We start from the raw sequence: 15,666 nt of genomic DNA on the forward strand, positions 1-15,666 counted from the left end.
AACAGTATAATGAAGCAATTAATCGAAACACTGGGGACATTTTACATACCCTATTTAATAAGCCGTTGAGGTGGCCCCAAATTTAGCGAATCAAGTTACAGTGAAAACTTAGATAACGTTTGCCAACATGACGGCTAGGTTTATTTGTTTGATTGTTTAGTGCTGTACTCAAGAATCCTGACTTAAACGACGACGATAAGGTTTATGGAATAAATAAAAAAAAACACTGTCTGGCGTAAACCACCAATTTTCCCTACATATACAACCCGTCAGGCTCCCACAATCCTAGAACTGACGAAGTCCTGAGATGAATTACATTTTCTTTTAGAAATTCTTCAGTCGTTAAAAAAAAGAAAGAACACGGGTGTGAGAATAATGACACCTGTTCAGTACACCTGTAATCAAGGTGGATTTAAGGCATTATGGGAATTTAATCTGTGACCCTTAACCTCGGACGATTCCCAGACACATTACATACTTTCAACCAATCACAAAGGCTTAGCAACGCGTGCCCTGAAGACCGCATTATGCAAGCGTCAGAAGAGTTTATCCATCTAAGGTTTGCCCGATGACATATTATAAGCCTCAATTGCAAAAGGTAACTTAGCTGCGGAAGAAACCCGAGACATGGATCGTGACACTGGGGACATTTTACATACCCTATACAACAAGCGGTTGAGGTGGCTCCAAATTTGGCGACTCAAGATACAGTGAAAACTTAAATAACGTTTGCTTACATGACGGCTAGGTTTATTTGTTTAATTGTTTAATTCTGTTCCCAACTGAGACGACGACGGTAATATTTATGGAATAACTGAAAGCCAATGTTCTATTACCATTCTCTCTTAAAAAAACTAAAACAGTCAACAGGAATAAACTATAGGTTTAAATCATCTTTTTTTATTATTCGCATCAGTTTTTCCGATGTGAACTTTTCTTATATTATTCCAACAGAATATAGACCTTTGATGGCGTAACAGAATATAGCGTAGTATTATCATACAGAAACATAATCTGTTTTTGTAATTACTGTAGGAAAACATAATATTATTGTTCATTTAACACGAGTGTGCTTTTTTCGAGTGTGCTTGTTTTCTCACAGTTTCACAATCTACGTTTGTTTCGCGTTGCAACGACTGAAAACTCACTGGCTGCAATATTAGCTGCAATAAAACAAAGAGGTTGCCAAAACCACACACACATATATATATAATCTCGATATTTAGTATCAAACTTAAGCCTACATGTACAAGTTCTGGATAATCAAATTACCACACTCTATCATGCATGATTTACGAGTATAGTATATTATTATAGCATTGCACACATATAGGAGATGAAACATACCAGGGGGATGTTTGGCAAGCACACTCATGAAGAATATGTCCAACAGAGAATAACTTCAGATGCAGCGAAAGAAAAAAATTACTATGGTATTCAATGATCTTCATGTTCAGCGATCTTGTGGTAATTAATTATTCCTAATTTATTATTAAGTTAAAAGTTCTAATTAGATAAATTAACAAATTTGTTACACTCGTGTTTTTCACACACGTGGCGGCAATCGCAGGAATATATGGATTGACGAAGCTCGATTCCCCGGTGTAAACCACCGCCCTTCGCAAGGTAGCTGGCAAACCTCTTGACTCAAGTCCGCAGCCGTTCTGTTCCAGTAAGATGTGATCAAGAATGCTGGAAAGTTACATATTCTTTAACAGTTGAAAAGGAAGCAGGTTATTGGGTGAAACCTTGCAAGCATTATTCCCAAATTCTGCCTTCGCCTTTTTACCCCAAATCTCACACTTAAGCGTTGCATTTAAAAAGCTTTTAAGCGTTCAGTAATTTGTTAAAGTTTTAAAATGGTTAAAAAGTTAAAAAAGTACCTGAATTAAAACAATAGTCTGACTTTTATTTACCCACGATAAAAGCAAAAGCCCTTTATAATTAAATATATGTTTAAACTTTTTCCAACTGAAGACAAAATGTCCAATAAAATATAGCCCTTCATTAAATATTTATATTTACACGTGTGAATTTGAGCCAATAATTTCATGAAACCAAAATAGTAAAACCAAACATACGCATTCTGAGCGTAAATGAAACTAAAACAATCACGAAACATCGGTGACTTATCAAAATCGACTGTAGAAATGCACGCATCTATGTACTTTTCAAATACACTTTCCCTACGAAGTGTTTCTCGTAAATACTAAAAACAAAACGTTACTAGGGTTTAATCGCATTTGTAAGGGCCAATGAGGGATTACCTAATTGTCACAGGTGCGTGGCCTTTAACCCCAGAGGTTACGGGCGTGGGAAAAAATCCTCACCGCGTTCACTAAAGAAAATGGAATCACCCTGTGCAAATGGGAATGTTCAAGGCGAATTTAGTAACTTTCTGCTTTTCATGTTTATTAGTTTATTATAATGACCATAAATTATTCTCAGATTCCACTGAACATTTTACTTCAATTCATGCAGTTCATACGAAAATTCTCAGACAGCAATTTTATAGTAAATGGATGATCACAGAATCCACAGTCACCATGCAATATAACATATCCGCATAGAACTTTCGGTTTTTTAAGCTATAGCAACCCAAAACCATCGCACTTTAACCCCGCGAAATCACATCTTCAAACAATGGTCACTTTGAACATGGTTTTTGAATTTTTTAAAGATGACGCCATATCGGTTAGGATTGTCCAAATATCAAAATTGAAAGACCTCTACCTCTCTAAACTTTTGGGTCAGCTGACGCAAAAATTTGAGTAATTCAATGGAGCTAATTCGAGTCAGAAAACTGAGTCATATGACCATGTTAGCTGCGCCATGGACGACTCCTATGAGTTTTCCGACTAACCAAATGAGTCAAAATATAACCAGATGAGTTTCTCGACTCAGATTTTTGAGTCAGTTGACCCAAACATTTTTCTCAGTGTATTTATTTATTTGTGTATTTATTTGATTGGAGTTTTATGTCAAACTCAAGAACATTTTACTCATACGACGGCACCTATTTAGATCCCGTAATTTCCACGAGCTACGGTTAAAAACTAGAAACAAAAGCCGCCCCTTTTCCTTAACGTTGTATATACGTTAAAATAACACGTGTTTTATTTTTAATCTGATAGCAGAATTATGGGTGTTTTTCATGGGTTAGTTTGACTTTGACAGATGTAAACACAAACCGACACTTTATAGACATGGCACGGTATACACACACATAAAAGTGACCCCTGATACATGTGACCTTTGACACGTGTTTACTTACGTCACGTGGCTTCACTGTTATCTTAAGCTGCCAGTCAGTAAGTCGATCGCAGCTTTGTGTATGTACGTATTACGTCTCGACATCCAGACTGTTAGTACACTAACACATAAACTACTATTGTAAAGGCACATATACCTGTATATTGTTTCTCCACTAGAGGACACGGGATTACGTTGTTGCATCTGTTGCATCTATATCAAATTTAATGACTGTGACATCATAGCGAAGAGAATGAATTTAAAATCAAGCTATAGATATGCTCACAAGTTTGTAAGAAATTCGACCACCTCTCAATTCCCATGGATCAGTAAAGCGTCATGTTGTGAGCCTTCAGTATATTTGAGAAAAATAACAGTCTACTGTTTATTCAAATTCACAGGCTGTTAGGTGTTATATAACGGTTCTCGCACTATAAAACAAATTGACCTGTATAATAATGGGCTTTATATCTAAAGTAAAAAGTAAAATATTTTTTTCTGCGCCACACACACAAAAAATGATATAGTCAGTCGTTTTTTCAATCAAAAAATATTCAATAGAAATTTTGGTGTTTAGAATATAAAATAAATGAAACGCAAAGCCAGAATATCGCAAAAAAAGGAAATTAACATAACGTACACGTGACGACAATTTGATCGTGCCAGATATTAAAGCATTTTAATAATTTAATATTTGCCTCACATTAGTAAGGCATTTTATGCGTATTTTATAATCACATTGTGTTTAATAAAAAAAACCCTTCAAACTCGCGATGCTTCAGTTTCACTAACAAGGAAATATTTTGAGTTTCTAATGAGAACGGATTTATAATGAGGAACGACACTAGCACAAATACAAAAAAAAAACAAAAAAAAAAAAAAAAAAAAAAAACATTTTGCATTTATAGAGCCCCTCAGAGGTATAGAGTACTTCATGAAAATTGTGTTTAAATATTAGTCGATATTTTCGCAAAAAAAAAAATCATCGACAAACTATTTTGTTAAATTTAGCATAACATTACGTCTTCTGAGTGATGTTAGAATAGATTATGTTACATCAATTTATGTTGTATTCTACTGGAATAACAGAATTCAACAAGTCCGTAATGCATACCATAAAGAACAGTTTACAACAATAACATATGTGTTTAACGTTATATAATCGCAGGATGGTGAAACGGAGAAAACATGCACAGTCTAAAACACTCATCTGTTAAATTTACCATGATATTATGTTTTCTTCGCAATGGTGCAATAGATTAATATTAATATAATATTATGGTATGGGTTACGCAATACTCCATTACACCAGCAAAAAGTATTCTACTGGATTATCACACAAGTCTGTACAATACAACATAACAGTTTATAGCGATAACACACGATTTTCTGCCATGATCACTATATATATATATATATATATATATATATATATATATATATATATATATATATATATATATATATATATATACACATGTTCATGATGTATGCAGTTATTACTTAATTTGTGCGTATTTTACTTGCTCCCGAATCTCACAAATTAACGTAAGAAAGCTTATAAATTTATCTAATCAGTGGTTGGGTACATTGGGTTTCCCGTAAGCAGACTTTGACAAGCACCGTGACATAAAATACCTAACAGCAAAATGTCAAATTGAGTATTCGCTGCGGGTTTATATGCTAAGCAAGGTTTTGGATAACCCGTTATGGCTATATACGCCATTATAATTATATCCTACACACATTACATGTTGTATAATGTCTTTAAATAAACCACAAAAATTAATTTTGTAGTTGATCGTTGGTGTTAATTTCTCATTTAGCACATGTAATATTCGTAAGGGCAACGTAATTTCTGTACCAAAATCCAGTATATATGTAAATTTTTTGCAACCAACGCTCTACTCAATTTAAATGCTTCACTATCTTAGCGGATTCAGAAGTCCTCTTTTGTTTTCGTAGTTTGAAATCGCTCTGAACACTTAATAAAAATTGTTCCAGAGACGGCTGAAGTATTTCGCCTTAGAGAACTTGCTATAAAAGATAAAGCAAGTTTGCATAATAATATCATCATCGACATTTAATAAACTAACTCCAAAATTTATATTCTCAAAATATTTTATCCCAAGATTATAAAGCCTCTAAAATGTAGATGGGATAAAAATGAAATAAAGAAAACGACAATGACACAGAGGGAACCATATTATCTTCATGTAAGCTACTTTACCTGTACTTAAAAATTAGAATGCCCTTATCAAGACCTGAAAGTAAGTACAATAAAGACGCAGTCGGTTGTAAGAAAACACTATTGGGAAAAATCAGTCTAGTGTAGTAAATTAGATGCTTTCTGACCCCAAGAGAAATGCAATAAATACAGTTTGCAAACAAAAGAGCTCCCAACAAACCTCACGGACATTTAACGGGGATGATTCTTCTGTCACTTTTAACATCAAGGAAAATTTGAAACACGATTATACAGATTATTTTCGTGCCCAAGGAATTGTAATTGTTGACCAAATGTTGTCCAATTTTTTTATTATTGGCAATATACAGAAAATAATGATTGTCACCTGGCTTTAAATTTTGACTTTTAAGTTAGAAATGGCTTTGTGGAATCGGCCCCTGGACTGTGTAAAACAGCCCTCAGAAATAACTGTGAGAAATTTGTTTTGCCCTAGAGTTAACTAATTAGCGCGTGTGTGATTTAATGAGCTCACGGCACCCCACAAGACGTCGGCGAGGCCACATGGGAATTCCACGGACCTGTCGCCGCACAGCCTGCCCTGAGAGAAGCGATGAGTGACGGCGAGCCGAGTCTCACACGGGGCCGATCCGCCCCATTACGTCTGCCGATCAACCCGGGATAAGGCTTGCAGAGACGCGCTGTAAGCCCGTCAAGGCAACAGTGGCTTCGTCACGTCGCGACGTACAGGTACTAATTGACACAGATAGGAGCGTGTCTTGGCAAAATTCCGAAACCATTTAACGTTTTGTAATTTTTCACCCCAAAAAAACTTGAGTATCAGTTTCTCGAAATAATAATAGTCATAATGTCATTTTTTGTAACATTCTCCAAAATCGTTGAAATTGCGAAATTAAGCAAACAGTCACAAGCGGTAAAATATATTTTGAAAGAAAAATCTAAGCGACGCGGATGCTGGTCATTTTTGTTGTTCAGTTACAGATAAATGTAAACAAGACTGGTGTTGTGAAACTGAGAACAAAAAGAATCATATCTCATGACTTGAAATAACGCAACATCAAACAGAGAATTTAACAAAAAAAGTATCAATGCTACAAAATGATGTCAGACTCACCAAATTAGTCATTTTGAGTTTTAAGTCGCAGTAACACAGGTTGTCGATGTTGGTATATCTGACTACTACTACAACAATGGGGTAATAAGGTGACGGCATAATTGTAATCTAGGACACGCTTTATAGATTGGTAGTTCATTTATCGTTCATTAAAACTGACGTAAACTAGATACATCAGAAGAATTATGACAAAAAATATGCGTCACCACAAAACAATATTTTCTTCGTACTATGAATACTACATGAATTCCAATTAAGCAGATAAAGACTCAAGTGTAAATGACATTTAAAATTTATTTACCTATTTATTTATTTGATTGGTATTTTACGCCGTACTCAACGCCGGGGGGGGGGGGAACACACGGCCACCCGCAGGTTACTACCAGACCTTCCCACTTACGGCAGGAGAGGAAGATTTAAACGCTAATTCATAATTATGCCAAATGGCATGCGCGTACATATACGTACAACACAGACTTAATTTATGAACTTTGCAGTTGGATATATGAACAGTTGCAATCAAACCGCAACTGAGATACACATTTTGATTCATGATTAATTATGAACTAGCAGGGTATACAAAATGTGGATGCTGATTTATTTTATACACATATAAAAAGATCACTGAAAACTGGTCCTTGCTTCTCAACACATGAGTCTGTCTTGATTTCTTACTTGATATACTTTCTTAAGTATTTTGTGGTTTGTCTTAAACGTTGTTTCTGGAAATTGATGTTAGTGACCTGGTACATCCACTAAGGTTGGTGGCTGTATGGTACACAAATGTCTGTATCGACACCTATACATAGATTTCAATATCTTTAAGTATCTATTTACAAGGTCCTGCGAGAACTTCTCTGTCAAGGAAAATATATCAGAGAACACGAGCGACGGAATATTTTATGTCATTTCGTATGGTTATGATTTTATCTATTCACGCTGTACCAGTATCTGCATAACAATCGCAAATGGTGTGTACGCTATCAGTGTAAATAATCATACCTGGAATAAGCCAAGCCGTTCTGACACTGTTTTAACGTACGTGTCATTTAAATGGTTATTACGGCAACACCTTAGCATAAGGATGGGATGTGAACTGCGATCGGGTTGGGGGGTCCTTATCATGTGATACTTTTTGGTTTAATGATAAATATTATCCCTGCGGACATTTTTACCCGGGTTAGTGTTATTTAGAAACAGTAGCCGATTACACGAAACCTTTTCTGACTAAAGTCAACGGCTTAACCAGAATTTGATGAAATGAACTAAACACTACGTATGAACCTATTGAAGTTTTACAAATTTGCATTTATAGACTCACTGTACATTAGTAAATAAGGAGAGAGAAAAAAAAATAAACGTTAAGCTTCTTGGAGGATGGGCCTACAGGCAATGATTTGGGTAAAGAACAACTAACCTTGATGCCTCTCAGCTCCTGGATGGATACCCAATCAGATATCAATGACGTTATTATCGATCCGCTATCAGCTAGCAGCTTGACAAGACGATAGTCCCGTGCGGAAACTCTGTGTGCAAATTGCCTTATCCCAGCGCGATGTCGAGTGATAAACTTCCTCAATGGCGGTAATCTACCAACAACTTCGCTATCTAATCAAAAGTTAGGGTTTTTTTTGAAATCGTGATAGTCTCCCTCTCTCTCTTTCTCTGTTTCTGCCTCTCTCTCTCTCTCTGAGCATCGGTACGTCAGTAGGCTGGGTGTAAAATGACTGATCTGACTGCTTTCGAAGATTCAGAGGGTACTAACATTAACATGGGCTCGCACGCGACAAGCCTTGCAGGTTAAAGCGATCTGATTGGTCGAGGCGAAAGAGGAGCTACAATCCGAGCACGTGGGAAAAGAGGCCATTTACCAGAATCACAACCGTGTCTTCGAACTCTCAGTATGGAAGCTGTGGCGGTGGGGAGGGATCCCTAGCAGGGTGGGGGAGGTTTGGTGGAGGGGAACAGAGTAGCACCTTTAAGACTATCTTAGACTATCACTACACTAAAATAATTCTTACGCCACTAAAAACTAAGGGCTTCATCTAATTTAATACCAAGGTATACACGTTTCAGATTTGGAACAGATACTTGGGCTGACTATAATATGTGAACAGCTATACTTACATTTCAATTCCTTAACAATTATATACACATTTGTTTTTTTACCAAAACATCTATAAAACAACATTTTTATTTCCGGATTAGTAGCTTACATTAATAACATGTAAGAGGGTGGGTACAAAGAATATTACCCACAAGAATGAGTTTAAAATTCTGAATTTAGCACACGAGGAAACAAGCAGAATAATATCTGAAAAGAAAAAAAATAGTTGAGTTACTGGTTGCATAACATTTGTGTTAGCAACCGATGTTGATTTATTTACAAACGCCGAACTCAGTATTGAACTATTATCAGAAAGCCTTCAGTTTCATATGGACAAGCTAATGACAAGCTAGTGATACTGACTGTCACATGCAATCGTCCATGTTTCCATTTATATTCCCTTATTTATGTTTATTTGTACAATATTATTACCAGTACAGGTGTGTATGTCTATATCCATGTTTCAGAGCACACTGTTGGTGATTAACGCTTTCTTTTAAGCCTCGACATACATACATATATTACAAAGACCAATGCAGCAAAGAGAGAAAACCAGAGCTGCGAGGGCAGTGTGATAATTGGGAAATAGCCAATTTAATGATTACTTTAATGGACAAATTAAAATAATTCAAAGTTTTTTTACTGGGACAAATAATAAAAGAGGAAGAAAGTGTCATCCTGAGATACAGCTATATGCTCTGGCGGTTGGCTACGACGAGTTTTGTTGAACAACTTAACTTAGACTGACGTAAATATAAACAGTCGTAAATAACATAGAATACTGAATGTCCACCGGTGTATAAATATAGATATACGTATGTGAAGTCAACTTGTCAATTATAACACTGCGTGTTGTCGTACAGACTAAAACACTTCCACATGTGCGTATATGAGTTTAAGTTGATGCTGCAATAGCCATCTCTAAACCAAATTAACGAAGTAGCCGGGATCTCGGGCATCTTTAAGACTATATAACTCTAGCAACATATATATGACTGACTTTAAAGTCTTACTTCAATACTTTGTTAGCTCTTTGATGGTTTGTGTAGAACGTTGTTATGGAATTTAGTCCTCCGATTATGACGACTGACATGTTTGTTTAAACGCCTAGATGTTGATATATATGTAAAGAATACTTGCGCTTTGCTTCTCAATAGAATTATATAGTGTTGAATGCTATACTCTTAATATTTAACATTGAAATTCACATGAAACCATAAAACACATGAAAACACCAAAATTTCAGCGATGCTTTTTGTCCAACTCCCCCTATGTGACGGTTATATGTAAGCTAAATTTTGTTTTTCGTGTATTTTTTTTGGGGGGGGGGAGGGGGCAACATCGTGTGCATTTCTAAAATTATTATAATCTTCGTTTTGGAGTATACTTTCATGAAACTTCTATATCCTCTGGTGATATACACAATTGCATCGATACTGATGTATCTGGACAAAGAGTTTTCTGTACATATGTTTTTCAGTTTTGCCAATTAAAAACCTCTCCTAACTCGGCTAAACGTGTACTACAAAGAATTGCGGTATTACAGGGAAAAGCAGTAAGATACGAGAGTAAAACATAGCTCCTTACAAAGAAAAAATGACGTCACGGAGGTTATAACTAGTATAATAAATCAACAATGTTGAAAGGATAGCGTTGATGAGCTTTTTAAGATTAAACACTTTGATATTTTATAAACACAGTATACACTTGATTCTGGGCTTTCAAGCGGCGGATAACAAGTCCGCTTACTCATAAATTGCGTAAATGACAGGGGTATATCGAATGTACACTTCTGTAAATGTACACAAAATATTTATTCTTTATTTGCTTCCATTTCAAAGGTCGTCCTAAGGTATAGGAGTGTCTAGACGGTGATGGAAGCTTGTCTGCTCCGGAGGAACTCTGGGCCAACGAGCTGCTCCCAGCGAGGTCCTCGCTCCCTATATACCCGAAGAGAACCCGAAACTCTCCGTCTCGCCTACACGCCCGGCGCGAGAGTTGTAAATTTTTGACATGGGTACTATTTTTCACAGGCGGACTGTCAAGCGTTATCAGGCTGGGGCGGTTTGGTATAGCTACCCCTGTCCACATCATTAACAGGTGACAGTTTTGAGTTGTCCCGAATCGAGATTAACGCCAAGGCGATGTTTCGCGTGATTTAGTGCGGTGAAATCAGTTGAGCTGGTGATAAAGTCACGTACCATTTAGATGGTTGGTGGAGATTTCTTTCCACTGGTTTTTGTGGGTGGTTCGTGTACAAGGAACCAGAAAGCGTATCAGTGAACTTAATTCTACGATAACATAGAGACCCTTTTTCATCAGAAACAACATTTAATAATGAAACCTTAAAAACCGCACGCTGTAAAAGTTCGAAACAGGACAACTTTCACGTTATTTAGAACTTTAATTTCTAAATAACAATAAAACTAATAATAATTAAAAAAAAACAAAAAAAAAAACACAAAGTAAGAATATGAAACATTGTTGGAGTTCTTACTATGTAAATGTAATGAACTACTACTTACTATGTAAGAATGGACTGATGAATGCAATGGCAGTTTAAGCATTTTTTTGGGAAATGCAGACCTCGAACACAAACAGGGTTCAAACCAAATTTAATTATAATCGTATCTGCCTGCCTCTTTTCTAAAGTGTGAATGGTTTGAACTATTGACTTTGTTTTGAACTGGGGAAACTGATAATATAAGTTTATTACCAAAACATGGCTAATTGGATGAACGAAGTAATTGAAGCAGACTTAAAATGTTCCATTACAACTTTTTCACGGTTTGACTGTAAGAACGACAATTACAAGAATTCAAACCTTGGCAGTTTTACGACATAACCTTATGACAATCGTCACAACAGCAGATGTGTGACATGTTTTTACAAGTATTTGGTGCCTGTACCCTGCCCCCAACTTCTGCTTAAGCGGAATGAGGTAAAAATGCATTGTTTATTTATTGGTGTTTTACGCCATAATCAAGTAAAAATCACAGACAAATGTGGCCAGCATTATGGTAGGAGGAAAGCCAGTGGAAATCCACGACCATCTACAGGTTGCTGCAAGGCCTACTCATGCAGAGAAAGAGATAGAGGCAGTTACATGAGCTGGACTTGAACTCACAACGATCGCACCGACGAGAGGCTCCTGAGTCATTGGGCTGTGCCAGTACGTTCACTATGCGCGAAGATACCGGGTAACCTCAGGAAATATACTGCGCAATATTGTCCTTTGTGTATAATAAAGTGTGGCCGACGGGGTTAGCGTGCAAGCGCGATGCAATAACCCACAAGCCTCACCAACCCGGCCGCCGTGAGTTCAAGTCGAGCTCATGCTGGCTTCCCCTCAGGCCGTACATGGTTGTGGACTTTTCCCGGGCTCTGTCCGGTTTCCTCCCACCATAATGCTGGTCACCGTCATGTAAGTGAAATGTTCTCGAAAACACCAATAAAAAAAATATAATAAACTATATTAATAAGCCATGACTATTGCACATGGCCATATGGAGTTATTGAATTTCGCCTTTTTCAATCGACAAAAATTCATTGTGGATTTTATTTCAGCAGTATAAGTGCTTAACCTTATGCCTCTTCTAGACAAGAAGAGCACATCACCGTTGTTGTTGGCAGAGATATATACAATAAAATATACAGCTAAACTAGCACTTTACTTAATATGAACATATATGGATATTTTGATGACGTATTTTATATTTATGTGTAAAAAATGTTAAGAATCAGAGACCGAATTTTAAAGAATAAAAAAGTATTTTTAAGAATGTAGAAGCATCGGCCTATGTTGACACAAAATCACCAATATACTACTGTATAAGCATCATATAACGATGCATTCACATAACGGGTATTAGGATATTGACAATGTGTAAAGAAAACATCGGCTGACATTCCATGACAAATCCACGTGTTATATACGCACAATGATATCCAATTCCTGGCTATAGCAGGCTTATTACACATTCTGGCAGTTTTATTGTTACTGACAAACGAAGTATTATAAGTGTGTATTGAAGCTGCCTTGTTTGGTGTTGTCATGTGTTTGTACGGCAATACCTGTCACGTGCTTTAATAACCGTTATTGCATACATAACAGTACCTGGGAGTTGACGAGTATAATTATCAAACAACGCATGGCAGAGCAGTGTATGTTCAGTTTGCAATGTTGTCAACTAATGAATAATAAAAACACCAATACAGCGAGCGGTTGAAAAACACGGCCCCAGAGTACTTCTTTTTTTGAAAATTTATTTTCAAATTACTGAAATCTTTAATTTGTAATTATTTGATTCTATCTTATAGGGCTGGATCCCCTTATGCATATGTGTATATAGGTTTTTAAGGCTACAAAGATGAATTCATTCACAGCCATAAAAATACGTTGGTGTTTAGGAAATCTAAGAAAGATATTAAATTTACATACACTTGAGGGCAATGTGTCCGAAACTCGGGTGTTAGACATATAAAATAAATAAAGCAGAAAGGTGGTTAAAATTTTTAAAGGTCTACACTTAAGACACTTAATTGTTTACCTATCATATTTACTATGCAGATTCATTTTTGACGCCTTATTGGAATGAATGCCATAAAAACCATAAAATCAACATTTCTATATATGTAGAAAGAATCTTTTGACTTTGTTCTTTTTCTGTTTAAGGGGGTTAAATCCGTAAATCACACACGTATGCTCACAGAGTCCTTATAACCACAGGTGACAATATACATTTCGCCTTTGGGTCAACAATGACGTAACGGATGACGTAACAACAAGAAACCGTTACCCCGAGGATGATACTTCCCAAGTATACGAGTCTAAATATGTCCAAGGCAGAATAATTGGTTGGGGGTGGATGTATAGGTTGGGAGGGATAGGTGATATACCTGTAACAACAGCCTGACAAGTGTTGTCAAATATAGCTTACAAATGAAAATAAAAGCACTCTTCAAATTCATAAATATTACATGTGATGCACAGATAAACCTGAGTTTGTCCATCATGCCTTTTTATTTCCATATAAATCTTGACGCTATGGGGTAGGGGAGCGTCTAAGTTTTTTCTGTTTAAGCATTTACACGAAATAAAACCCTAAGCGAGGTAATCTGATAATAGGCCGTATTTCAGTGGTTACGCGTGACGATTTGCCAACCATCACACAGTCGTCTCACTGTTTCCATACACTGAATATCGACAATGACACTATACTGGTCTTGCGCCAAAAAATATATATAACCAAATATGTTATAAAAAAAATTATCATCGCCATCATAAACAAAGAGCTGCCTCTTGGGATATCTAATTATCAGCTGTTGTATAAATTGATATACAGAGTGAACAGACTGGTAAGTACACGTGTTACCAATTATATGTAAACGGATGTTTATGCCTACATTTTGTACTTCATCCAAGGACCTTAAGCTGTATAGGAGAAACAACTACTTTCTAGCCAAAAAATATATATACAGTTTGGTTTATTGTTGACATCTGGTGACAGCAACAAACTTGTTTAAACATGAAATATTGAGCTCTTAATGCATTTCCATTATTTGTTATTCCTCTAACATATCTGCTACTCTGTTCGGCTTTATAATAAATGGTAATTAATAGAGCTGGAATACACAACGTATATACGTATAATACACAACGTGTACATATACACGTACACTGTACATGTCAGGGTTCACACGGGGCTTGTTAACCTTCAAAAGCCTGGAATTAAAATGTAAATTTTCCAGACCTTAAAAAGCCTGAAATATCCGGATTTTTTGTAGGTAGACCACGAAACGCTTTGATATTGTATGCGTATTATATGTGTGTGCAAAAACTAAGCTGAACTCCAGTGTAAAGTCATGATAGTATATATGCAAGCATTCTCACGAAGAAATTTATTTTCCCATATCTTTGAATGGAACTGCTTAATGCGCTGATTCAGCTAATTACGTTTATTTTAAATTGCTTTAAACTCGCATAAGTGTGGAATATTCATACCAAGAGATCTGGAAAAATGTGAATTTCGAATGTGGAAAAACGTCTCGAAAAAGTTTGGAAATTTGAAATCTTAAAAGCTTACGCACATTATCGTACACACGCATGCCGGCAACACTGATATATATGTTTGGCGTAAATCCCTAAACACCCATTCATTCATTCTAAAACACATATACACGATGTAAAACCCTAAACATTCATTCATCCATAAAAACACATATATGCACGACGTAAAACCCTAAACATTCACTCATTCATTCTAACACATATATGTGCCACGTAAATCCCTAAACATTCATTCATTCATTCTACAACATATATGCACGACGTAAAACCCTAAACATTCACTCATTCATTCTAACACATATATGTGCGACGCAAAACCCTAAACATTCATTCATTCATTATAACACATATATGTGCGACATAAAACACCAAACATTCACTCATTCATTCTAACACATATATGTGCCACGTAAAACCTTTAAACATTCATTCATTCTAACACATATATGTGCGACGTAAAACCCTAAACATTCATTCATTCATTCTAACACATATATGTGCGACGTAAAACCCTAAACATTCACTCATTCATTATAACACATATATGTGCGACGTAAAACATTCACTCATTCATTCTAGCACACGTATGTGCGACGTAAAACCCGAAACATTCACTCATCCATTCAAACACATATATGTGCGACGTAAAACCCAAAACATTCACTCATTCTTTCTAACACTTATATGCATTACATAATGCTGAAGGTATATATCCTCCCAAAGCAAAGAGGTTCATCAGTAATTCTTTATGTCCTGAAACCTTTACGTAAGTGTCAGGGAGAACGTAATAAGGCCGCGGTTTTTGTGTTTTAAGAGCTCTCTTGGCGTAGTTACAGCGGCGGTTTTATGGCCTCTCCAGAGCATCGACCCTTACATTTTGGGACCAGCAGGATATATCTAGAATACCATCGGGACAC

At 36.2% G+C, this 15,666-nt stretch overlaps 1 protein-coding gene across 1 annotated transcript in view; it reads right to left on the bottom strand.

Annotated features, from left to right (window-relative positions):
• Positions 1 to 15,666, bottom strand: part of LOC135463862 (transcription factor GATA-4-like) — a 49,661-nt gene that overhangs the window by 11,631 nt on the left and 22,364 nt on the right. The gene's annotated exons all lie outside the window — the stretch shown is intronic.

The sequence above is a fragment of the Liolophura sinensis genome, chromosome 3 (assembly GCF_032854445.1).
Source record: "Liolophura sinensis isolate JHLJ2023 chromosome 3, CUHK_Ljap_v2, whole genome shotgun sequence".
NCBI lineage: Eukaryota > Metazoa > Mollusca > Polyplacophora > Chitonida > Chitonidae > Liolophura > Liolophura sinensis.